Source organism: Cebus imitator, unplaced genomic scaffold, assembly GCF_001604975.1.
Source record: "Cebus imitator isolate Cc_AM_T3 unplaced genomic scaffold, Cebus_imitator-1.0 Scaffold442, whole genome shotgun sequence".
Classification (NCBI taxonomy): Eukaryota; Metazoa; Chordata; class Mammalia; order Primates; family Cebidae; genus Cebus; species Cebus imitator.
In genome coordinates, this window is record NW_016107757.1 from 679,341 (window position 1) to 707,197 (window position 27,857).

Genomic DNA, 27,857 nt, shown 5'->3' on the forward strand with positions numbered 1-27,857 from the left:
TATATTATTCTTAGTGGTATTTTGTCAACAAAGCTCAATCGTCATTTGGGTTTAAATAGAATATTTTCCCCCGCTTCAAGCCCTAAGAAACTGGCTTTGAGCAAGTGGTGAGAGCTGAGTTACTGGGAGCTTTGTGAACCAACTGACTGTGCTTTAAAAAAAAAGAAAAAGCAGCAACCTGAATGTAACCCAGGGACATTCTTGTTCAAGGGATGGCCCTGCACGGTGGCTCCTGACTATAATCCCAGCACTTTCGGAGGCCGAGGCGGACAGATCACCTGAGATCAGGAGTTTGAGACCAGCCTGCCCAATATGGTGAAACCCCATCTCTACTAAAAATACAAAAATTAGCTGGACGTGGTGGCAGGCACCTGTAATTCCATTTACTTGGGAGGCTGAGGCAGGAGAATTGCTTGAACCTGGGAGGCAGAGGATGCAGTGAATGGAAATCGCCCCATTGTTCTCTAACCTAGGAAACAAGAGCAAAACTCTGTCTCAAAAANTCAAAAAAAAAAAAAAAAAAAAAAGAATTCCTAACACACCTGCCCATCATTGTCGCAGTGCTCATGTCTGTAATGATGAAATAGGCTGGACTAGCTGGAGCAATTAAAATAGAGAATGTGATCCCACTTCCCAGGTGGTGCCTTTTATCTCGTGGACCAGACAGGCTTGGACTTCATGTGAGATTTTCTTCATAAGGAGTGTATTAGTTTGCTCAGGCTCTCATAACAAAACACTACAGACTGGGTGGCTTAAACAACAGAAATTTATTTTCTCCCAGTTCTGGACTCTAGATGTCTGATATCGTTTGGCTGTGTTTTCACCCAAATCTCATCTTGAATTCCTACATGTTGTGGGAGGGCCCCATAGGAGGCAATTGAATCATGGGGGCAGGTCTTTCCTGTGCTGTTCTTGTGATAGCGAATAAGTCTCATGGATGAGATCTGATAGTTTTAAAAAAGGGGAGTTTGCCTGCACAAGTTCTTTTTGCCTACTACCATCCACATAAGATGTGACTTGTTCCTCCTTGCCTTCTGCCATGATTATGAGGCCTCCCCAGCCATGTGGAACTATAAGTCCATTAAACCTCTTTATTTTGTAAATTGCCCAGTCTTGGGTATATCTTTATCAGCAGTGTGAGAACAGACTAACACAATGTCCAAGATCAAGGTACTGACAGGTTTGGTTTCTCCTGAGGCCTCTCTCCTTGGCTTGCAGATGGCCACCTTCTTGCGGTGACCTCACATGGTCTTTGTCCCTCTGTGTTGTCTGTATTCTAATCTCCTTTTGCTATAAGGACACCCATCATATTGGATTAGGGTCCACCCTAACAACCCCATTTTAATGTAACTGCCTCTTTAAAGGACTTATCTCTAAATACAGTCACATTGTGAGGTACTAGGGGCAAGCACTTCATCTTACGAATTTTGGGAGGATCCAATTCAGCCCATAACAGGGGCCTGTGGAGAATCCAGATAAAGCAATATTGCCATATTCCAAACCCTAAGGGCTGATGTCAGCAACTCCTCCAATGCTATGGCAGCTAATCTGACCCCTACAAAAGGAAAAATATCTTATAGACCCTTAGGATTCCAGCATAAATGCCAAAGCAGTGTTGAGGAACAGAAATGGGACCAGCTCTAGTCCCCAGGGTTGAAATATCCAAGGTTTGCATGTCTTCTGCCTTCCCCCCATCACCCAACACACAAAGAGGAATTTGCTTGCTTTCTCTCCTCTGAAATGTGGCTTTAATCTATCCTTTCACCTCCACTCCATTTGCACTGGTAGAACATCTTCTTTTTTCACATGGATGATGGCAGCAGCCTTGTCAGTGCCTCACAGTGCTAGTGGGTTCATCAAAGGGAAAATTGGACCAGTCCTTGCCTGCTTGATGGCCTTCTCCATTGCCTTCAGTATAATTAGCTGTTCCTTAGCATGGCAGAGGAGGCCATGCTTTAAAATCTTCAGTAGCTCCCCACTGCCTCCAGAGTAATGTAATTAACAAAGCTTTCAGGACCCATGTCATTCTAGTCTGACCTGCCCCTCCAGCTTCCTTGCTTGATACATAGCTGTCCTATCAGTCTCACCTCCCAGGTGGCACAGCACCCAAGTCTCCTCTGTGGATGGTGCCTCCACACCTGTCCTACTTTCCTTCTCCATCTTCCAGCTTAGAAAAACTGTCCAAAGTTAAAGCCTAATTGAAAAGGCACTTTTCTGTGAAGGCTTCCCCACTGCTCCTCCCAGCCCTCAGGGAGATCTCTTCCTTCTCTGCAGTCCCATAGCACATGACACATTTCTGTGTCTGTGCTTATCATCTTGAATTGTATCATTTTCTTAACCGTGCTCCCTCACTGGGATGTGAGCTCCTTAACAAAGGCACTCTCTCTTTCTCATGTCTATATCTTCAATGCCACAATCAGCCCTACATAGTAGATGCTAAGTATAGGTGTAACATAAGTAGATAGATGAAGTCATGGAAGTCTCTGCATTGCCACACTGCGTGGGATTGTTGGGTTGTCTAATAATGTCCTTTACAAACTTGAGTGACCAATTCCCATTTGATATTGTCTGTGACCAACCCATCTGTTGCAACACTTCAGTCCTCCGTGGGCCGAGTCTCTTCCCTGGTTTGGGACAGTCAGCAGAAGAGATATAAAGTGCAGTGTAAGTTATATTAAAATTAGATGTGAGAAAATAGAGCTGGAGATACAGGCTAAAAACACCACTCACCTCAAAAGTCCCCATGCCCCATCACTGTGATGTGGGGCAGGGCATACTTAAGAGCCACCAGGACATGCAGGTGCTTGGCTGTTGGAGCTCCAGCCCCAGGAGAATATGTTGTGGATATTTACAAGTTAGGTCCCTTACTTGTGTTATTCTTCATGCAGAATAAGATGCAGAAACCTGTTCCAATAGTGGTCAAAAGCAGAATCCATTCGAATACTTTCCCACCACAGAAAACATCTCAGTTGGAAGAGACCTAAGCGGGGGAGAAAAATCTAGCCCAATAATTTTTTCAAATAGTTCTCTTGGCCACAGAATCTTTTATTAAAACAAAATCTCAAATAGAAAGACCAATGTCTAAGACGGATGAATATCATAAAATCTGGGTTAAACCGCAGCGGGGGAAGTACAACAGGCCTCTGTTTTCCTGACTTGCCTTTTTCCACTCCCCACTTGACACCTCTGTGGAATCTCTGAGGATCCCCTAGAGTCTTAATGTTCAGATTGGCATCTCCTAATCAATTTGTCCAGTGCTGGAGGCTGATATTCATTCTTTCATTCATTTATTCATGTATTATCTCTCTCTCCCTCCCTCAACCCCACCCCTATTTATTCAGCTCCTACTACAAGCCAGGCACTAAGGTAAAAATAAATAAGACATAGTACCTGCCCTGAGGAAACCCAAGAGTTTAAATGGGAAGACAGACTTGTAAACAAACACTTGCAGTAAATCTGACAAATATTTTTAGAGCTCTAGGGCTGTGCAGGTGGCAGCAAGTTTACCAAGAAAGGAAAGAGCAATTGATTCTCCAGTCTGCACCCAAAATAAGGTTGCCTGGATTCCCAGGCCAATGAGATTTCTTCCCCACCCCACTGCTGCTAAAGGAATAAAAGAGGAAGCTTTTCTATTAAGGGCCTCGCAGCTCAGCCGTTATCCCCAGCAGTGCAGAGTGCATGGAGCAGGCCCTGGGAGGTGAGAGAGGGCAGGGGGAGGAAATCTCTCTCCAGCATTGGGGACACACAGCTGCCAGCTGACAATGAGCAGAGCCAGCGCCTCAGCCCAACTCTTTTGTCTCGGGCTCTGGAGAGTTAGGAAAGGCATTGTGCCCAGAGATCTTTAAATAATGTTGTCACTCATGAGTAAACCTTAGGGAAACTCAGGCTTTCTTTCATTAGAAATGAATTGAGCCCATTAATAGGGGAAAGGGCCCTCCCCTGCCCTTCATACTTTAGTGGATGGACAGGCTATGAAGCAGGTTAGGCTTCTGCACTCAGTAGCCGCATTCCAAGGCTCCACTTGAGGCTGCTGTTTTTCCTCCACAGCCTAAGTCCTGGAACAATGGCTCACCCTGCAGCTTGCTGTGTTGTCCTTTCTGCTCTAGTGAGCCAAATGTATTGGGGTTGAAATATGGCATTTTCTATTGGGTCTTCTTTGACTTAGGAGCCTTGGTAGGACGTTTAGTCACCTGGCATTTTTTCCTCAGCACACCATCTGTATTTGTGTGAGCCTGAGATAGTCCCCACTTACAGTGTGAAAGCCCCTGAAAATTAGTTAAGTAATTAATGTGCGTTACCAAACAGCACTTGTTATATTACTTCGACTGAGAGAACTTATAAAAGGAAGGGAACTAATGTGTATTAAAGGTGTATCCTGAAGCAGATATTGGTGCCTGGCTTTCTACAGTATGATACTGGCAATTAATTGTGAAACTGTCTCTCTCTCCCTCTGGTCTGTAAGCTCCAGGAGGGTAAGACTGTGCTTATCTTGTGCCTCTCACATCTTAGCTCCTAGCAGAATGCCTGGTACATATTAAGGCATACAATTAATAAGATGCATACATATACAAATGACTTTGATCTTCTGGTGACCTGGTGGAATTCGTATTATTTGCCCATTTTACAGATGAGAAAATTGATGTTCTAAGTAGTTGAGTAACTTGCTTAAGGCCATACGTCCATAAATTAGCTGAGATAGTATTAATCCAGACTTTCAAACAGAACCCTTGTTTATACTTGAGCCAGGAGGCACTCATTTTTGGCAGTAAAACAGAAAAAAGAAGGAAATCCTTTTTTTCTGTTGTTCTAAGAACAACTCAATTTGTGTTCTCTTTTCTTTCTAAATGAGAGACAGGCGACTCTCCCTTAACTATAGTAATTTTATGTCCTACGAGGTTTCTCTGTAGCTAGGTGGGAAGGATGCTTGCTAACACAAATTGTGAATGGTGGCTTTTTCTGCTGTCTTTCTTTTTAAGTATGATTCTGACTATAAGAATAAAAATATTTGGGGGGAAGGAGGAAGGTGTGAGCTACAGTATTCATGAAGGGCTTTATTCCAGGGGTAAGACTTGAGTTAGGTCTCAGGGATGAGTGGGATTTACCCAGAGGGTTAAATATTGCAGCAACTGTGTGAGCACAACATGGTGGGGGCATGAGGTAAGAGAAGAGACCCACTCGTCTGGAAAAGTGACAATCACATCTCAGCCCTGCTTAAAAGCCCAGAGGAGATCCCTAAGCCTAGGCTCCACAGCTGGACATCAAAGCTCTCCACCTGGCCCTGCCCAGGCCTGATGAAAATGGTCTCAGGGAAAGACCTCCTCCTTTACTGCTGGTCCTCTGGGAGTCTGCAGAGCAACCGCACTGATGCAAACTGCACTGGCCTCAAGCCGCATGCGTCCTGGGCCTCTGCATCTTTGTGCCTGCTGATCCTTCTACCTGGATGATTTTCTCCTCCTTTGCCCATCAGCAGAACTTCTACTTGATCTCAGCTCAGCTAAGACCTCCTTTGCAAAACCTTCCCATCTACCTCCTTTATAACCCTAAGCAGTTAGCCCCGTTCTTCACACTCCTGACTTATTCTTTATTTGCATCTGTTTCTCTATCAGACTTTCAGATCTGCACATCCTTGCCACTTCCATTCTCCACCTCATTTTACTTGGCTCTCAGGAACACCTTTCCCTTACTTCAGTTCTTTTCATAAGTTCTAGCCAACTCCGTCTATCAACTAAAACCTACCCTTACCCTGAGTGACTGCTTCATCCAAACCCCTCTCATATGGAGATTGTTTATTTCACGCTTCAACTCCCAAGTCAGGACACAGCTAGGTATCCTTTCTTTCCCTAAGACCATTTTCAGAGCTGTATTCCCCCATACTCTTGTTTAAAGAAACAGCTACCACCAGAATAAAACCTGTTTCTCTGCTATTTGAAGAGTTCTGCCATTTAGAGATAATTGACCTTTTGTCCTTTTCACCACTGTCATTTACCACCTTTCAATTACTGAGGACTTTGGCACCAGCTTATAGACCTTCTCCACCCAAAATTGCCATCAACCTGGGTGACTTCAACATCTATATGTTGGCTCCTCCAATCTCCTAGCCTTGACTAACTGGAATACCTTTCCTTGGTTTCTCCCAGAGTCACACCCTGGACCTTGGCATCTTGTGAAATTCCACCATGTCAGAAATCAGTGATTCTAACAACACACTGTCGACCAGAGATGTTGGTTGGTCAGCTGTGCCCTTGGACCCCACTGCAGTCTCTAATCCTACTCAGCCTTCTACTTTACATTTTCCCATTCACTTATTCCAGCCATTGCTCCTATCCACTAACCTAATCCAACCCAGCTTGGGTTCCATAGGCCATCATTCCCTCTTTTCCTGACAGCACTATTAACTGTTTGCCCCTATACCTGGAAGTGAGGAATCTATCCCATAAGTATTTAAACATGCGCAAATCTTTCCACCTTATGCCACCCCTCTAATAGACAAACTTTTTGAAAAAATTGTGTGCATTTGCTGTTTCCATTTTGTCACATCTTTCTTTAAACCTCTCCAGTATAACTCCATCACCTCTTCACTAGATTATGAAGAGCCTCCATTTTGCCAAATCCAGTGGATGATTTTTCAGTCATCCTAATAATTTGAACTTTCAGAGCAACTCAGGAGGAACTGAAACACATCCTCCTTTGTCACCTGGTGACCATCCATCTGGTGGTTCTCCTTCTTCCTCTCTGCTGTTCCATCTCAGTTTCCTCCTTTGTCCAGCCGTCAAAAACTGGAACTTTTCAAAGCCCAGGCCAGGCTCTGTTTTTGCTCTAAGCTCTTTCCATAGAGTAATAACATCTCCATTATGGCTTCAATGCCATCTTTTTGCTAACCACTTTCAACTTAATTCTTTACCCTCTAAGACCCAGACTTATGATATTCAGCTGTGCACTGACACCTCCAGATAAATGTCTCAAAGGCAAACTCAAGTGTATATAAAGTAAAACTTGAGATGAGCTCCTCTCCTTCCACTCCCATCCAATACCAGTCCTGGTCCTCGTCATTAGTGTCGCATTTCAGTGAACACTGCAACTATTCATCCAGTTGTGATGGCAGTGATCCTTGACCCCTCTCTCTCACTCAACCCCCAAATCTCATCTATCACCAGGTCCTGTGCATTTTTTCTCCCCCATGTATCTCTTATCATCCTGCTTCTCTCTGTCTGCACTCCACCATCCTGGCCCAAACTACCATTGCTTCTTAACTGAACTGTTGCAGGAAACTCCTAATTTATCAGCACATTCTTAGACTCTTCCAAAAATTCTCCTCACTGCAGCCCAAATGATCTTTTGTAAAGAACACAGACTTGATTATGCCTCTTCTGTTTAAAACTTTCAGTAGTTTCTTATTGCCCTGAGGCTGAAAACCTAAATCCTCAGCAAGGCCACCTACACACTGCACAATCTTAGCCCTATCTGTCCTCCTTCCCTTTTCCAAACCTTGAACATGGTGTTTCTTTGCCTAGAAAGTTACTCAACCTCACCCCTTCTTTGAGCACCACCACTTGGCCTAATTAACTCTTTTTTTGTTGTTATATTTAGAGATATTTTATTAGTCTTTATCACAGCTTTTTTTTTCACTGTGATAAAACATATACCATGAGTTCTACCCTCTTAACAGATTTTTAAGTGTATAATACAATATTTTATCTGTAGACACAATGTTACAAGCAGATCTCTAGAACTTCATTTTTCATAACTGAAATCTTATATCCATTGATTAAAAACTTTCCATTTTCTCCTACCTCTAATCCCTGGAAACCATCATTTTATTCTTTGCTTCTGTGAGTTGGATTATTGTAGATATCTCAAATCAGTGGAATCATGCAATGTCTGTTCTTCTGTGACTGGCTTATTACATTGAGCATAATGTCCTCAAGATTCATCCATATTTGTTGTATATTGCAGGAGTTCCATATTTTTAAGGCTGAATAATATTCCATTTTATGTATATACCGTATTTTTTCTCCATGTATCTGACAAGGGACATTTAGATCCTTTCCATCTTGGCTATAGTGAATAGTGCTAATGTCTCTTTGAGATCTTGATTTTAATTCTTCTGGGCAAATACTCAGAAGTGGCATTGCTGGATCATATGGTTCTATTGTTAATTTTTCAAGGAAACTCCATAGCATTTCCATAGTTGTTATACCATTTTACATTCCCATCAATGGTATACAAGAGTTCCATTTTTTTCTACATCCTCACCAACACTTGTTATCTTTTGCTTTTTTGATAATATCCATTCTAACAGAGGTGAGGTAATATCACATTGTGATTTTAATTTGCATTTCTCTAATGATTAGTGATGTTTAGCATCTTTTCATATACCTGTTGGATATTTGTGTCTTCTCTGGGTACATGTCTATTCAGGTCCTTAGCACATTCTATAATCAGGTAATTGGTGGGGGGTGGGAGTTGCCATTGAGTTGTAGGAGTTTCTCATATATTTGGGAAATTAACCTCTTATCAAATACATGGTTTCCAAATACTTTTTCCCATTCTGTATGTTGCCTGTTCACTCTGTGAATTGTTTTCTTTGCTGTGCATAGGCATTTTAGTTTGATACAGTCCCACTTGTTTATTTTCACTGTTGTTGCTATGCTTTTGATATTGTATCTATAAAATCATTGCCAAGACCAATGTCATAAAGTTTTTCCCCTATATTTTCTTCTAGGAATTTTATAGTTTCAGGTCTTACATTTTAAGTCTGTAATCCATTTTTGAATATAAGATAAGGATTAATTTCATTATTTTACATGTGGATATCCAGTTTTCTCAATATCATTGTTGAACACAATTAGCTATTTATCTGTCATATCTTATTTTGGATTTTGCTTCCTCAGAGAAGTCTCTTCTAATCACAAACCAGTCCCAACTCAAAGAACACAACATCAGGACTCCTGGAGTTCTTTATGTCCTTTAATAGCATCCTCTGCACCTGCTTTGTAGTATTTCTTCTAGTGACTTAATTAATTGGATGATTATTTATTTAATAACAGTCTTTCCTATTAGAAAATGAACCTTTGTTTTTCCCAGCTAGCAAGCACTGCCAGTCATACTTTATTATACAAAGCAGGTGCCCCACAAATTTTTGAGGAATGAGTAGCATCACTTTGTTTGATAACCATTTTTGTATGAATGAGAAATTACTACATCTTGTATTAGGTCCAAAAGTAACTGCAGTTTTTGTATTACTTTTAACGGCAAAACACACAATTACTTTTGCATCAACCTAATAACTACTGTGTCAATTCCGCCTAATGGAATGTGAGATTTAGGCTTCATCATCTCTCTTTCTACCTGTACCCTAACACTATGTATATCACACAGTCTGTGCTCATTAAATGAAAGAATGAATGAGTGAATGAATAGGCTGAGTAAGCACGGTGGGTCTGATGGTGGACAGCTCAAAAGAGACAGCATAACCCTCTCTAAGATCCTTATCTGAAAGCCTTGGGTTACCTGGTTTGCATTAACTTTGGGCCATAAAAATGCTTTAGAAATTTGTTCCCTGTAAAAAGCCAGCCTCTGATCTTGGTTTCTCACCAAGTTTTAACTGCCACTAATGCCCAGATACTTAACTTAAAGCTTCTGTTCTGTCTGCTTTTTTTTTTTCTTACTGTGGAAAATACAGAGGAAGCCTTTCTCAGATTCGCTGGAAACAACTGGGACTCTGTGTTGTCTGTAGGTGCGGGAACTGATTTTCTCTCTGTTATAAACTTACTCAGTGGCAGGACTCCCACAGGGTTTTCCACTAGGGACAAAGAGATCTCACTACAACAGTGTCGGATCTGTGCCATCATTGTGCTTTAGCAGTATGCAATTTTTATATTTTAAGACAATAACTTTAATAGATAATTACATTAAGTAGCAGGATTTTTCCTTCTTGTCATTGCTACTCATTTAAAAAGACCTATCTTTACTAATAAGTCAGCACTTATGCAGTCCTCTTAAAACATGCTCCAAATTGAATTTCAATGGAGATCTTTCCCAAGGACAAGGTTGTCACCTTTACTCCTGAGTATGTGTGTTAAGGATTAGAGTTTGTACAGAATTTTTATCTTTTTTTCTGGTGTAGTTTCTCGTAATCATCAGGGGTGCAGGTAAAAAGCCCTGGCCCTGCTGAAATCAACATTTTCAGGTAGCAGCCAAGGACTTTAATTTTAATCCAGCAACTAAGGTGCTCCTGATGCACAGTGAATTTTTAATTTTAACTTTAAGTTTGAATCAATGTCTTCTTCATCCTCTAATCCACTATACTGATTAGCAGATGGACACAGAAGGCCATTCCCAACAGAGGAATTACCACCTGTACACACAGAGGTATGAAAATGCCTGCTTCTTTTGGGAATGGTATAGTTTGCTATAGTAAAGGCCACCCATGGAAGGGTGGTTGATGGTGAAGCTAAAAATGACGCACAGATTATGAAGAGCCTTGTAGGCTTTGCTAAAGATGTTTTAAGTTAGCAAGGAAATTATCAGATTTGGCTTTTGGAAAATAGCAGTCTGGCAGAAGTTCTAAAAGGTGTATTCCAGGGGTAGAACAGTGGTAGTGAAGACTAGAATTCAGGAGTTATAGGATTTTAGTTTAATAACAGACAAGGTGTGATTTCAATATTGGAAAGAACAGGGATTATGAGGAGGATGGATAACAAAGAAGGAAATTAGAACTATTCAGGAGATAGAAAATCAACTGAACTTATTAATGACTTGCATACATAGGTTGAGTGGTGAGGAATCCAGGGTGACTCTTCAGGAATCCAGGGTTCCAGGGTTGCTGGGTAGCTGATGGTACCATTGTTGAGTAGGGAATGCAGGAGGGTGGTTTGGAAGATGAGTTTGGTTTGGGGCATGTGGTGTTTGACATACCACTGAGACATGTATGCGAGCATGGTCAGCAAGCAGATAAATGTTTACATATGGAAATAAAATGATTCTGGGGACCTAATGCAAAGCATTGCTCTTGATTGCCATCAACTTTTTACCCAAACTGCTTCACTGAAAATGCAATAGTTGACATTAATTTAGTGAATCTTTGCTAAGCATCAGGTACTGTGTTGCACACTTTACACATATTATGAGTTGTCATTTTTTTTTCTAGGGAAAACCCTGAAACTTTAAAAGTTAAAATATACCTGGGCCATGTACCTACAAAGGATCAGAGTTGAGATTCAAACTTTGGCAGTCTGATGCATCAATCATAATCATTATCCTATGCTCCAATATACCTCAAAATGTTTAAATCATAACCTATCATTAAAAATACACTTTATACCATAAGCTAGTACACATACATACATATTACACATGCATGCATGTGTTTATACACACATACACACACATAAGCAAAAGTTTAGCAAAACAGTACTTCTATTAAATGTGGTGCAACGATATTTTCCACTTAAGTGTATATTATTTTTTTGAATGTTGGTTTCTCCTTACTATTTCACAGCCAGAGTTGGATTGAGTTTGACAAACACTGCCATATTTTATTCCCCTGGGGAAAATATTTCACTTCAATTCCTAGACCTTGTCATTTCCCGCCTTTGGGAAGAGAACACTTAAATGTTGTGTGCTTCTCCCTTTTCCTCTAGAGAAGGCATCAAAGGTTAAAAGCTAGGATATTGTGGGATAAGGCCAACCAGGAAACACCTACTTTGGTAGACTTGTCTCTAATGTGGCTGACAATGGTGACTGCAGAATGTTCAAAACCACAACAAAGAATGCAATGCTTAAAATTTGTGCAAAATACTGATTATTTTGCACAAATGGACTGCAGTAGCCAGTATGGACTACAGTGGCCAGTGGAACACAGAACTGGGTTTGCATTCCAGCTCTACTATGTGACAGAAGGAGAAAACTGAAATAGTGCCTCAGTTCATTCTATACCTGCCACAAGAGTATTTGATAGTAAGACTAAAGAAGTAGGGTTAAATCTTTATGAGTTTAATTTGTAAAATACAAACCCACAAACTAAGTATTCATCTATAAAAGCAAATTAAAATTTCCACACTATTCAATGATGACCCAATCAATCATTCAGTCACGTATTTAGTCAATCAGCATTAATTTAGAACAAGCTATTAGTACCTATGTAATTTAAAGGAGACTTTAAATATTGACTTTACTTATCACAGGATATAGGTTTTAGAAAAGCCTGGCAGTCAAATAGTAATAAATATAGTCTCAGGCATTATTTATTTGAGGCATTTGGAGGAGAGGTCACTCTGCAGGTCTCTGTGAGTGTCAACATTGCTTCCTCCAGAGTCGTCAATGTCAATGCTAGAACAGCAGAGCCACACTTGCAGGAATTCCATTGACCTTTCCAGAAATTGAGAATGGAAAAGAGCAATTTGACAAGGTACACATAGCCCCTAAACATATAGATTCTACAGCTAATCTTGTTTATGAAATGACAAAATATTTTTAAAGATTCCCAAATTCTTAAGTGCAAGAATTAGATTCCCTCTCAGAAAGGAGCAAGGAATACAACTCAATGTTGATTATGTCAGCTAAGCACTGGTAAGAAGAAAAACTCAAAAGGTTTGAAGTTCCAAGGTTCCATATTTTCCTTTCCCTTTCTTTTAATGTAAGTCTAATAAATAGAAATGCCATTCAAAAAGCATGCCCAGTAGTTGAACTTTTAACGTTCAATCCAGTCTCTTGAGTTTCTCTATTAATTTTAGAGCTGCATTAGGTCACTATCACCAGTTAAAATTTATCAACCACCTACCCTTAAGTTCCAGATAAATGGCACCCAAACTGTAAGTATTAAGGTAAATGAATAGAATGGATAGAGAATAGAGATTAAAGAAGGAAAAATAAACAAGACAAGAAATTTCTAAGGACATTCCTAGGCTGCTGTGCCTCTCAGGAACACCAAGTTCAGGAATTGGTTGTTCTCCGCAGTACTCAGCATCTGGTAATGGCCTGGTCACAGCTGTGTTTAGTGAGTGCCTCAGATGTGACAGCCAGTAGCTAGACATATGACACTTAGAGAGGTTGCCCATTACAATCTCCAGTCCAGCACTGGGGATACCAAGAATAGAGAGAGAACCTAAGAAATTGAGAGAACTTAAGAAAGTTAGAAATTGAGAGAACTTAAGAAAGTTCCCCGTGATCACTGGCCGGTCAGAGCAGAGACACTATTTGAAGCCAGGAACACCAACTTCAAGACCTGATCTCCCTTCTCTGTGGCCCACTGCCTCTCATGGGCAAGTTTAGACCTGCACACCTGAACTCTAGCAAATGTACCACTTGTGCTATTCTGCTGAGCATTGAGCCTGCTGGGCACTAACGCAGCCTACAGAATCCCAAATGAATTCTGAAATATGAAAAGGTTTAAAGAATACTGGTTGAAATGAAAAGATCGTTAGACTGAAGCTCAGTGAAGGCAGACACTATATATATTCAGTCTCTTATTGTATATATAATGCCCAGTACATAGCTGGTACTCAAAACATACTTGTTAAATTAATGATTATATAAATGAATTAATGAACCAATAAGGTGAAATAGAACTCAAAATTCAAGTCTCATTTCTGGAACTTGCCAGGGCCATGATTTTAGGCAAATCATTGAACTCTCTTAGCCTCAGCTTTTCTGTTTGCAAAGTGAGAATGGTACTTTCACAGCCTATCACATAGGGCAGTGGTTCTAATGAGCAGCAAAGTTTCAGAACTACTACCATAAGAAACAAAACAGTTTTGTAGACCCTAACAAAGCAGTAAAGTGTGAAAAGTTGTTACAAACTCAGTGCAAAATGGCCCCTGGATTTTGGAAATCCTGCTTCTTGGTGTCAAGACAGAGAGGGTGACTGATTGCTGTCATCTCCTGTGCACCACAATGGTCCACTTTCTTCAGGGCAAAATGATTTCCTTCTGTTTCACCTGATTAGTTGGCAGAGTTGACACTGAAGCCCAGGAGAATGAGGATTTGGTTCATATTAGGGCTGGAACAGGTTAACAGCCATCTGCTGGACAATTGCCCTGTCAGATGAGCTTGTCCTCAGTTGTCCCATGTCCAGTCCTGGCACCCCGCCCACTAATTCGCACGCACCAGGAATGCATGTACAATGCCTATTCTGAGACCCTCCCAAAGTGCATCTGTTTGTTTTCTTCCTTCTGGTCATAGTTCATCTTTTGACTCAGTCCTCCCAAGCTGAACCCCATCAAAGTGCTGTTGTGTTGCTGGAGGAAAGAGGCTACTTCCCTCAGTCTTAGCTGTTTCCCTGCCTGTAACCTTCCTCTGCTATTACCCTGTTGAGGTCCAGCTGACTCAGAGGGCCATTGGGATGCCAAGACCAATATTATTTAAATTCTAAATAATAGTCTCTTGGGAAGAGAGGGTCATGAAACATTCAGACTAACACAGAGAATTTTGCCAAGAGAGTGATTCATAATCTTTCCAACTATCCACCTCTGTTCCCTTGTTCATTTGGGACAAAATCCTAAAGTCACCCAGTATTTCAGGAGCAGATATGGAATTTCTCTTCAAGAGAAATTGAATCTCTTCCATGCTGGTCCTTATCCAACCAGGTTGCAAAAACTAGTCTTCCAATGGCAAAACAATTGAAATAGCCATATTCTCACATGTTTTTGTATGGCATTTATTAGCCACACACCCTTGACATGTTATTGACCCATCTAAGCCTCAATATCTTCTATAAATAGGAATAATAAAACCAGCCTATCTAGGATCAAATGATGTAAGCCATATGAGAGCTTTTTAGAAATAATAAAGCAGTAAAAATATGCAAGATATTATTTATCACTGGCAAAGATATCGGGCAAAGCATATAGACACTTGTGTAATGAATTTTATTTTTATAAAGCACTTGAGTAAATAACATTGAATATAAAAATGAGCTCATTTTTTAAAAAGTTATGATTCCTCTCACTTCCCCAGCAACAGGAAATTCTTCATTTTGGTTAATATGCCACAGGAGGCACCAACTTAATACCAACACTGTGCCAAGTGAGGTTTTAGGAGCTGTCTGAGGAAAGTAGTGGCAACCCTGGCATCTAGAAAGGCACCCAGCACAGAGGAGGCACCCAACATTTGTTGAATGAACAAGGCTGCAGAACTTCTACTCTTCCAGGGGAGGAAGACAGTGTTCAGGAAAGCAGCCTGAACCTCCAGAAGTCCAAGATCTGGGATGGCAGTCTTCTCATTCTCATTTAGCAGAGTACTGTGAGGACCCTAGCAGGTGTGTGCCTGTGGCCCCAGGGCCCTCCTCAGCTTCACTTTTGTGATCTTCTAGCTGTGCAATCTCTTTGGCAATGACCTGGATCAAAATGGACTCAGAGCTGTCTGAGTAACTTTGTTTCTCTAGATGATATTGGGTCTTTTGCTTATGTCCTAAGCAGTAAAAATGGACACTTTTCCTCTCTCCACCTTGGCCTCCTCTCGCCTCCAATGGTTTGAAGTGCACTGAGGCGGAGGGGAGGCAGCAGTGCATGTTATTATCATTAAGATCTGTGTGTCAACTTCTCTTGGCCTCCTCTCTCTAGTTAGTTACCTCCTGTCACCTCCTCCAAAAAGCCTTGGTTACCCACCTCACCATCTGCTTTCCTCTAAGCTTCTCACAGAGAATTAATCATATCCCCTCCTTTATTTTTAAGGAACAAATAATAATCTTAGCTCACTGAGTACTTAATGCTAGAACCTTCACATATCTTATTACATATAATGCTCATAAATCAGCTTTGGAGGGAACTATTATTATTCCAGCTTTATCGATGAGCAAACCGCTGTTCGAGTAGTTAAATGATACATTCAATGTCCACAAAGCTGTAAGTTACAGACTTTTTCAGACGCAGGACTGCCTGATTTCAAAGCCCAGCTCTTATTCACTATTTTACACCCCACTTTATGAACCACTAAGGGCCCTCTATGCCAGCTTTCTTAATGAAGTGGGACTCACAGACTTTCATTCATTTGTTCATTCATTTAACGATATGAAGTACCTATGTGCTAGCATTGTATTGGGATTGCAAAAATGAATAAGACCAAGTCATGTCCCTGTTGTCAGGAAGAACAGACTCACAAATAGATAGTTCCAAGGCAGTATATTGAAGCCTGGTAGAGAAGTGCATGAAGCTCTGAGGGAGCATGAGGGGAGGAGCACATGATCCACTTCATCTCTGGCTCTTCTAAAAGGCAACCGAGGCCTCTCAGAAAGGATTGCCAATAGTTTCAAGTTTATTCTTACCTGAGAGAAAGGGGCCAATGAAGCTACATTAGTTATTCCTATCATTGTTAATAGCTTTAATATTTATATTCCAAATCACTTCCTTGTACATTATCTTTGCTGAATCATCTACATGTCTGTGAAGTAGATGAAGTATATATTATTCCCATTCCCCAGACAGGTAAAACCAAGGTCTAGAGAAATAACTTCCTTTCATAATGTGACAAGAGGGTAAGAATATTAGCTAAAGGGGACCCTCTACAACCTTGCCACATCTATCCTAGAAACATGGGACCAGAAGTTTACCTGGGGTGGATGTAACAGCAAGCATCGGGAGTTCACCCCAGAGCACATTTTCCAAAAGGTGTTATCTTCAATAGCTGTTTAATGCATTGACACAATAAAGGAAGCTATATGAAGACCTTGAGATATGTTTCAAGGGCAGAGAGTGATGCCTTTCTAATATGACTGCATCCCATGCACGGAAAACAGGCCATATCCACACCCACACCCACACCTTGCTGTATCTGAGAACAAGTAGATCTCTGCCCAGGCTGGACACCTGGTCAGGGTTGCATGCTGCTGGGTGCTGACAGAAAATGGAGTGAACATCCTTGGAACTTTCACATACCTTCACATGAAAGGCTTTTTAAAGTGGTACCTTCTTTGAAACGCAGAGATTTATGAAGAAAACTTCTTGAGCAGTTGTTTTACAGACTTTTATTGACTTTAAAAACTTTCCCAGCTCTTCCTTTTAAGAGCAACTATGAGAAAGTTCATGTACTGAGTCTTTTCTCGGGTTACAGGAGCAAGCCTCCACTTGGCAAGCCTAGCAGTTGTCTGGACTGCTGTGACTTATGACTCTTCTGCAGTCATATGTCACATAGGAACTCCACTGGAAAAAGAGCTCTGGCTGGCATCAGGCTGGTGCCTCCTGGGACAAAGCTTCCAGAGGAAGGAGCAGGCAGCAATCTTTGCTGTTCTGTAACCTCCACTGGTGATACCTATGTGAACAGGGTTTAGAGTGGACTGCTAGCAAGCTGCAGTAGACCTGCAGAAGAGGGGCCTGAGTGTTAGAGGAAAAACAAACAGAAAGCAACAACAACAACCTCAACAAAAAAGATCCATCCCCAACAAATACCCCATCCAAAGGTCATCAGCCTCAAAGATCAAAGGTAGATAAATCCATGAAGATGAGGAAAGACCAGTGCAAAAACACGGAAAATTCCAAAATCCAGAATGCCTCTTCTCCTCCAAATGATCTCAACATCTCTCCAGCAAGGGTGCAAAACTAAATGGAGAATGAGATTGATGAATTGACAGAAGTAGGCTTCAGAAGGTGGGTAATAACTAACTCCTCTGAGCAAAAGATGTATGTTCTAATCCAAAGTAAGGAAGCTAAGAACCTTGATAAAATGTTCCAGGACCTACTAACTAGAATAACCAGTTTAGAGAGGAACATAAATGACCTGATGGAGCTGAAAAACACAGCACAAGAACTTCGTGAAACATACACAAGTATCAACGGCCAAACTGATCAAGCAGAAGAAATGAAATCAAAGAATGAAGACCACCTTGCTGCAATAAAGTGTGCAGACAAGATTAGAGAAAGAAAAATGAAAAGGAATTAACAAAGCCTCCAAGAAATATGGGACTATATGAAAAGACCAAACCTAAAATTGATTGGTGTACCTGAAAGTAATGGGAAGAATGGAATGAAGTTGGAAAACACACTTCAGGATATTATCCAGAACTTCCCCAACCTAGTAAGACAGGCCTACATTCAAATTCAGGAAATACAGAGAACATAACTAAGTAACTCCATGAGAAGATCAACCCCAAGAAACACAGCCATCAGATTCTCCAAGGTTGAAATGAAGGAAAAAATGTTAAGAGCAGCAAGAGAGAAATGTCAGGTCACCTACAAAGGGAAACCCATCAGACTAAGAGGAGATCTGTCAGCAGGAACCCCACAAGCAAGAAGAGAGTGAAGGCCAATATCCAATTCTTAAAGAAAAGAATTTTCAACCCAGAATTTCATATCCAAACAAACTAAGCTTTGTAAGTGGAGAAATAAAATCCTTTCCAGAAAAGCAAATGCTGAGGGATTTTGTCAACACCAGGCCTACCTTGCAAGAACTCCCAAAAGAAGCACTAAATATGGAAAGGAAAAACTGGTACCAGCTACTGCAAAAATACACCAAAATATAAAGACCAATGATGCCATGAAGAAACTGCATCAACTAATGTGCAAAATAACCAGCTAGCATCATGATGACAGGATCAGATTCACACATAACAATATTAACCTTAAATGTAAAGGGGCTAAATGTCCCAATTAAAAGACACAGACTGGCAAATTGGATAAAGAGTCAAGACCTATCGGTATGCAGTATTCACAAGACCAGTCTTAGGTGCGAAGACACAAATAGACTCAAAATAAAGGAATGGAGGAAGATTTACCAAGAAAATGGAAAGCAAAAAAAGCAGGAGTTTCATTTCTAGTCTCTGATAAAACAGACTTTAAGCCAACAAAGATCGAAAAAGACAAAGAAGGGCATTACATAATCATAAAGGGATCAATGCAACAAGAAGAGCTAACTATCCTAAATATATATACACCCAATATAGGAGCACCCAGATACATAAATCAAGTTCTTAGTGACCTAAAAAGAGACTTAGACTCCCACATAAGGATAGTGGGAGACTTTAACACTCCACTGTCAATATTAGACAGGTCAATGAGACAGAAAATTAGCAAGGATAACCAGGACTTGAACTCAGATCTGGACCAAGAGGAGCTAATAGACATCTACAGAACTCTCCACTCCAAATCAACAGCATATACATTATTCTAGGTGCCACATGGCACTTATTCTAAAATCAACCACATAATTGGCAGTAAAACACTCTTCAGCAAAGGCAAAAGAACTGAAATCTAAACGTCTCTCGGACCATGTTGCAATCAAACTAGAACTCAGTTTTAGAAAACTCACTCAAAACTGCACAACTACATAGAAACTGAACCACCTGCACCCAGATGACTCCTGGGTAAATAATGAAATTAAGGCAAAAATCAAGAAGTTCTTTGAAACCAATGAAAACAAAGAGACAGTGTGCCAGAATCTGTGGGACACAGCGAAAGCTGTGTTAAGAGGGTAATTTATAGCACTAAATGCTCACATCAGAAAGCTGGAAAGATCTCAAATCAATACCCTAACATCACAATTAAAAGAAATAGAGAAGCAAGAGCAAACAAATTCAAAAGCTAGCAAAAGACAAGAAATAACTAATATCAGAGCAGAACTAAAGGAAATAGAGACATGAAAAGACCTTCAAAAAAATCAATGAATCCAGGAGCTGGTTCTTTGAAAAGATTAACAAAATAGATGGACCACTAGCTAGACTAATAAAAAAGAAGAAAGAGAAGAATCAAGTAGACATAATAAAAAATGATAAAAGAGATATCACCACTGATCCCATAGAAATACAAACTACCAGCAGAGAATACTATAAACATCTCTACACAAATAAACTAGAAAATCGAAAAGAAATAGATAAATTATTGGACACATACACTCTCCTAAGACTAAAACAGGAAGAAGTTGAGTCCCTGAATAGACCAATAACAAGTTCTAAAATTGAGGCAGTAATTAATAGCCTACTAACCAAAAAAAAAAAAGAAAAGTCCAGGACAAGACGGATTCACAGCCAAACTCTACCAGACGTACAAAGAGGAGCTGGTACCATTTCTTCTGAAACTATTCCAAACAATTGAAAAAGAGGGACTTCTCCCTAACTCGTTTTATGAGACCAGCATCATCCTGATACAAAAACCTGGCAAAGACACAACGAAAAAAGAAAATTTTAGGCCAATATCCCTGATGAACATCAGTGCAAAAATCTTCAATAAAATACTGGTAAACTGAATCCAGCAGCACATCAAAAAACTTATCCACCATCATCAACTCAGCTTCATCCCTGGCATGCAAGGCTGGTTCAACATATGCAAATCAATAAATGTAATTCATCACATAAACAGAATCAATGACATAAACCACATGATTATCTCAATAGATAATAGATAAGGCCTTCAATAAAGGTCAACATCCTTTCATGTTAAAAACTCTCAATAAACTAGGTATTGATGGACCATATCTCAAAATAATAAGAGCTATTTATGCCAAACTCATAGCCAATCTTATACTGAATGGGCAAAAGCTGGAAGCATTCCCTTTGAAAACCAGCATAAGGCAAGGATGCCCTCTTTCACCACTCCTATTCAACACAGTATTGAATGTTCTGGCCAGGGCAATCAGGCAAGAGAAATAAAGTGTATTCAAATAGGAAGAGAGAAAGTCAAATTATATCTGTTTGCAGATGACATGATTCTATATTTAGAAAACTCCAGTGTCTCAGCCCAAAATATCCATAAGCTGATAAACAACTTCAGCAAAGTCTCAGGATACAAAATCAATGTGCAAAAATCACAAACATTCCTATACACCAACAATAGACAAGTAGAGAGAGAGCCAACTCATGAATGAACACCCATTCACAATCACTACAAAGAAAATAAAATACCTAGGAATATCACTTACAAAGGACGTGAAGGACTTCTTCAAGGAAAACTACGAACTATTGCTCAGGGAAATAAGAGAGGGCAAAAACAAATGGAAGAACATTTCATGCTCATGGATAGGAAGAATCAATATCGTGAAAATGGTCATACTGCCCAAAATAATTTATTGATTCAGTGCTATTCCCATCAAACTACCAATGACTTTCTTCACAGAATTAGAAAAAACTACTTTAAATTTCATATGGAAAAAGAGCCCACATAGCCAAAACATATGGCAAAAAGAACAAAACTGGAGGTATCATGCTACCTGACTTCAAACTATACAAGGCTACAGTAACCGAAACAGCATGGTACTGCTACCAAAACAGACATATAGACCAATAGAACAGAACAGAGACCTCAGAAATAACACCACACATCTACAACCATCTGATCTTTGACAAACCTGACAAAAACAAGCAATGGGGAAAGGATTCCCTATTTAATAAATGGTGCTGAGAAAACTGGCTAGCTATATACAGAAAGCTGAAACTGGACCCCTTCCTTTTACCTTATACAAAAATTAATTCAAGATGGATTAAAGATGTAAGTGTAAAACCCAAAACTATAAAAACCCTAGAAGAAAACCTAGGCAATACCATTCAGGACATAGGCATGGACAAAGACTTTATGACTAAAACACCAAAAGCAATTGCAACAAAAGCCAAAGTTGACAAATGGGATCTAATTAAACTAAAGCTTCTGCACAGCAAAAGAAACTATCATCAGAGTAAACAGGCACCCTACAGAATGGGAGAAATATTTTGCAATCTACCCATCTGACAAAGATCTAATATCAAGAATCTACAAGGAGCTTAAATAAATTTATAAGAGAAAAATAAACAACCCCATCAAAAAGTTGGCAAAGGATAAACAGCCAACAAACATACAAGAAAAAGATCATCATCAATGATCATTAGAGAAATGCAAATCAAAACCATAATGACATACTACCTCATGCCAGTCAGAATGGCAATTATTAAAATGTCAGCAAACAATAGATGCTTGCGAGGCTGTGGAGAAATAGGAATGCTTTTACACTATTGGTGGAATTGTAAATTAGTTCAACCATTGTGGAAGATGGTGATTCCTCAAGGATCTAGAACCAGAAATACCATTTGACCCAGCAATCCCATTACTGGTATGTACCCAAGGAAATATAAATCATTCTACTATAAAGACAGATGCACACATATGTTTACTGCAGCCTGCAGCGCCATTTACAATAGCAAAGACTTGGAACCAACACAAAAGCTCATCAGTGATAGACTGGATAAAGAAAATGTGGTGTATATATATATATATATATATATATATATATATATATATGATGGAATACTATGCAGTCATAAAAAGGAATGAGATCACTTCCTTTGCAGGGACATGGATGAAGCTGGAAGCCATTATCCTCAGCAAACTAACACAGGAACAAGAAATCAAACACTGCATGTTCTCACTCATAAGTGGGAGTTGAACAATGAGAACACACGGACACAGGGAGGGGAACAGCACACACCAGGGCCTGTCGCGGGGTAGGAGGCAAGGGGAGGGAGAGCATTAGGACAAATACCTAATGCATGTGGGGCTTAAAACCTACATGACAGGTTGATAGGTGCAGCAAACCATCATGGCACATTTATACCTATGTAACAAACCTACACACTCTGCACATGTATCCCAGAAGTTTAAAAAAAATTCCCCCTCTGTTATTTTGTCCAGGGCTGCCCTCAACATAAGAGCCTTCATACACCAGGTTGTAGACTATGTCAGAGCTTTACTGGATGCAACAAAGCCCAACAAAACCCAGCTTTGAAATGTACTAGTTGTTTCCAGTATTTGCAGAACATGCCCACAAGAGGTTCTGGGAAGAAAGATTCATTGTTTGTTCTATCTGTCACAGGAATTCCTGCCCCTTGGATTTTATTTGCTTCTATTTTACATTCAGTCATTTTTTTCAAGTTGTTTCCTCATCCTCAACTTTTTAAATCACTCATTGTGAAAGTTGTTCTGCTTCTTCTGAACTTTCCCCTTAGCCTCATACCATTAAACTTCTCTCCTCTGGAGGAGCTGGGCTTGCCAGAATGAGGATCCCAAGCTCCTCTGAAGGCCTCTCCTGTCTGCTGCCTCCCAAGTGTGGCCACAGGCCTTTGGGGCTCTTCCCTGCCAAGCTCCCGCCCCTCCCTGGCATTATATTCATCTCTAATTCCTATTTATCCTGCTCTCCCCAGCCTATTCCACACAAGAAACCATCATTCTGCATCAAGGTAGACTAGGGTGTCTCCACCACTTGGCCAGAACCAGACCCAAAGCCAGGGTTCTGAGTATCCTGTTCCCATGCTTTCCACTAGGCCAGACTGGAAATGATCCCCAGTGTGGGAAAGATCCACCCTGTCCAATACAGTATGTGACTCTTTATATTTAAATTAATTAAAATTAAAGGAAATACAAAATTCAGTTTCTCAGTTGTACTGGCCACATTTCAAGTGCTCAGTAGCCACAATGTGGTAGTCAGTGGCTAGCACATTGGACAGTGCAGATACAGAACATTTTCCACATCGCAGCACTGAGCAGACTAATGTTGCTATTGTAGTGAGGGCAGGCTACCACAAACTAGTTACAGGACTGGCTGACCTAGAGCCTGTAGAGAGCTGGAACCTTCTATATCTTTCCACTGCTGGTTCCCAAGGATCTAAAATAGGACTAAGCACAAAGAAGACACATACTACTTTTTTTTTGTGGAAAGAATGAATGAATCCATCAATCCACTTATTTATTGACTACTTATCCTGTGCCAGTTACTGTGTGAGGCAGAAGGAACATGCAGTTCATTGAGACAAAGTCCCTGACCTCAAAAAACTTATTGTCTTGCAGGGAAAAGAGTCAGGAAAGGACTATTAAGTGCAACTGCCAAATTGCTTATAACCCTTAACCTAAAAAGATTTAAAACTGCAATAGGCACAGCCTGTCTCAAACTTTTTAAAATCACCTCTTTGAATTTACAGAAATTTTAACATTTTCCTTTGACACCATGACCCAGTAAAGGCAGCAGACTCAGAGAAGTCAAGTAATTTCTCCAGGATCACATAGCCACGGGAGGAACTGAATGCAGAACTTTTGTCGTCTAGTTCCCTTCCCATTCCCCTATGCTGGCTGTGTGAGCACAGCACCTCCATTGCTGGCTGAATCCCATGGAGGAAAAATTGAATTGTATCTCCCAACCAGAACAAGAACTTCTATGTATGTCACCCATGGAAGGTTGCAGGCAGTGCAGCCTATGGCCCCATAACCCAATTTTTGAGTTTTAGGCTGGTTTAGGCTTGGTTCTGGGCAGTAATGAGCAGCATATCCCCCACTCCCTTCTTAGGAATTTATGATGTGTTTCTGGATCTGTAATGTTGCACCTGATCACAGAAATATGTCGGGGAGGAAGGCCATTCTCAGGTCTGTGTCTGTGGAGGCTTCCCAATGCCGTTTCTGAGACCCCCCCCATATATTCATCTCAGGAGTGTGCTCACGGCCCTCATAAAGCTGGGGGTCAGTGTGGGGAACAGCAGCCTCCTGTTTCCAATCCCACTTCCTGTTTCCAATGAGAATCCACATCACCCTAACTCATAAAAATCCCAAACACCCAAACAAATAGAGTCAAGAAGGAATATGCACAAGGAGGAGGAAGTGCCTTCTGATACCCTAACAGCTCATCAGCTTAAACTGTACAATCTCAGAGCTAATTGCCCACAGATCTCTCCCAGCTATGCTACCCTCTATGTTGTCATGGTTGATTGATGGAGGAAGCTGGTTATACCATAAGCAGTCAGCTCGGAGAATGATGTAATGTATGGAACAAAAAACCTTTACTGTTACACTGTGTCTGCTAATCCTTTCTTCCAGTAATGATGCTGGTCAGAGGAAACACGGCTATGTGTGTGCCATGGGCCAAGTGCATGAACTCAGAGGTACAGGCACACCTGTTTGCAGATGACTGATCTGAGGCAAATACAGAGGAATGCTCAACAGTAGCTGAAATCATTAGGATACTTGGCTCTGTAGGTAAACTTAATTTCATCCCTAATCAAAAAAAAGCTAACTCAATCAACAACTTTTAAAATCTTTCAAGTCTTGGAGCTGTTGATTAGCTCAGAGGAAAGATTCAGAATGTTGGAAATATTTAGACCTGGATTCTACTCCTGGTTTTCCCACCAGTTTGCTGTGTGACCTTGGGCAAGTTACTTACCCCTCAAACTTCAGTTTCCTAGTCCACAAAGTTGGAATAATAATCATCATACCTTCCTTCTGGATTCAGGGGATAAGAGGAGATGACCCAATGGGTCAGGCACTGAGACAGATACTTAACACTCATCATCTAATAGAAGGTCCTCATTGTTATTATGGATGGTGATAATATTATGTGCAACAACCTTGCGTTAGCTTCTTCTAAGTATCTGCCTCCCCACCACGCTGAATTTATTATCTAGTAGTTACAACTCAAGAAATCAAATAGGAGACACATTGCATGTGCTAAACAGTGTGACACTGACTCTGAGAGAACGGAGAGAGCTGTGTGGAATGCTGGAGGCAGGGAGGCCTCCTGGAGGTTGCAGGTGGTTGACTATGGATTGGAAGCAGGGAAGGAGGAAGTGGTCAGAGCATGGGGAACAGGGGTGTTGGCGTGAGCCAAAGCACCAGCTTATACCAGAGCACACAGGGCTGCAAAGGCTGGTGTGGTGCCTGAGCCCATAGACGAGCAGTTACGTTGTGATGTGGTGATGTCCCTTCAGTCCCTGTCTTACAGCCCCTTCTGCCAGACTAGCTCCTGACTGCCCTTCAAGGATCCTCCCCAGCATCTGCTCATGAGCTCTCTTATGCCACCCTGCCCCATGAACACAATACTAATAGTAATAAGGAGAACAGCTGGCGTTCACTGAGCATTTCCTATGTGCCAATATCTGTGCTAAGCATGTTACCTGCATTATTTCATTTAATCCCACAACACATGAAATGGGCAGCACGTCATTTAATAAGTGGGACAAGTAGCTTGCCCAAGGCAGAGGCCCAGGATTGCTATTGTATGTTAACCCACATGGCTCCTCTAGTAGATGCTTGAGGACAGTGACCACAGTCTGTTCTGTTCAGCAATCACCAGTGCCTAACATGGCAGGCCTGGCACAAAGTAGGAACTCATGGATGTCTGTTGAATGAACAAGAAGAGATTGTCAGGTACACAGCAGAGATCTGGGTCTAGAGGCACTAGGCAGATCACCAAGCAGTGCTGGGAGACTGACCGCTGGATAAGCTCAGACATAAAGAAGGGGCACTGGGAAGCCCGGACCTCTGAACAGCAGGAGGCTGGGATAGAACACCATCTAAGGGGCTTGCTGCCTTTGTGCCCTGCCATTTGATGGTGGGATCTATTGAAATATCTTCCCTCTGAGGCCAGTAAATTTCATCCTGGTAACCTGGACAGGGCTGAGCCCAACGGTAGAGTTCAGTAGCTGAGCCAGAGATGATCATTCAGGAAAGCTGAGGAAGTAGGTAAAGTCAAGAGTGACAGTTTAAAATTTTTAAATGGTTCAGCATAAGCACTAACCAGTCGACATGATCGCAGTCTTCAGTGCTAGGGAAGGGTCTTGAGGCCTCCTACTATTCCAGACATTAACCCATTGGTTGGTAGGTCTTGAGGAGATCCAAAGGTTCCTGGAGAATCCAGAGCAGGTGATGACTCAGAGAGGTCAGAGCAGTGGCCCTATAACAGCTGAGACATATCAAACTAGTAACAATAGGCAGATCCCTACCAGAATGTCCTAGCTGAATTCCACAAGGGTATTAGGTTAAAATATCACTGTGAGAGTCAGCTATTCTACAAAAGCTGCCTGTCCTATAATGAGAGTTTTGTTAAAACTAGATAATATAATCTGTAACTCTGTTTACTAGACACACAGAAACTGTAACTTCTCAATGTGTTAAGAATGAATAAGGGTCGAATAAGGGTCCCACCATCAATTCCTCTGACTTGTACATGTTGTACAGTCCCTACTCTTACCTTCGGACCCCTCATATACTTTATGACTTTTTTACATATACAGAACAAGCACCTGAGTGCCAGTTAGCGAAGTTTATTTCTTTTGTAGAGAAATAGAAGTTCTCACACTTCCCCCTTAAGCCGTAGTGAACTGCCTTGTGCCTGTTCTATGTTGGAGGCTTTGGTGCAACTACAGTGCCTGTATTTCTGCTTTGCAGACTTGTAAATCTGAGGTTGCCTTAACATTAGCTTCAAGATGAATAGTAGCTTCAAGAAGTATTATTTTTAATCCCTGAAATTACCAGTTGCTAAACAGTCATACTTTTTCCTCAAATACAAAAAGTAGTGGCAGTCAGCCAAGAAAAACATTTCTCCTTGTAGAGAGAAGTGAACTGTTGTTAAAGGCCACGGTGATCATTAACAAAAATCATGTCATAATTAGATGCCTCCCTAGGATGCTCTAGGCCAAGGAAAGGTGATCACAGTCTTTACCTAGGCCGCGAACAGTCACCTGCCTAAAAGCATTTGGTGAAAGTGTTCAGTCTCCAGGGCAAGGTGGTTTTCTGCAAAAAAATCTTGGACCTCAGTGTTGCTTCCTGTTTGAAAAGCTGGTGACCAACACAGGGGATATGAACTGGTGGTGTGGGGTTTTGATAAAGAAAAATTGGGGGACTATATGTGCAGATCACTTTAAGAGGTCTCTGTGAGTCATACTTTCAAACAGAGTAAAGCCTCTCTTAAGATAGATCTTTCATACAATTCTTACAGTTCTTTTGTAAGGAGGAACAATTCTGGATTTTATCATAAGTTGCCCTTATTATTTTGTAAAAATACAAAAGAAGCACAGTATTCAAAGTTTTAAAGATCCCAAATCACAAAACAGAAGAAATTGAGAGTAGCCAAGAAGCCTAACTTTTATTCACCCTTTTTCTCTCTTTCGTTTCTTTTCCTTTCTTTCTTTCTTTTTTTTTTTTTTTTTT

The 27,857-nt window shown here is 40.8% G+C and overlaps 1 protein-coding gene and 1 long non-coding RNA gene across 6 annotated transcripts in view; one reads left to right on the forward strand and one right to left on the reverse strand.

Moving 5' to 3' along the window:
* The window catches only part of ME3 (malic enzyme 3), a 207,940-nt gene that overhangs the window by 66,512 nt on the left and 113,571 nt on the right, over window positions 1-27,857 (forward strand). The window lies entirely within an intron of this gene.
* LOC119468502 overlaps window positions 25,084-27,857 on the reverse strand; it is a 21,048-nt gene continuing 18,274 nt past the window's right edge. Inside the window, exon 3 of the long non-coding RNA XR_005197181.1 lies at window positions 25,084-25,094. This is a non-coding gene — a long non-coding RNA (uncharacterized LOC119468502). The remainder of the gene's footprint in view (window positions 25,095-27,857) is intronic.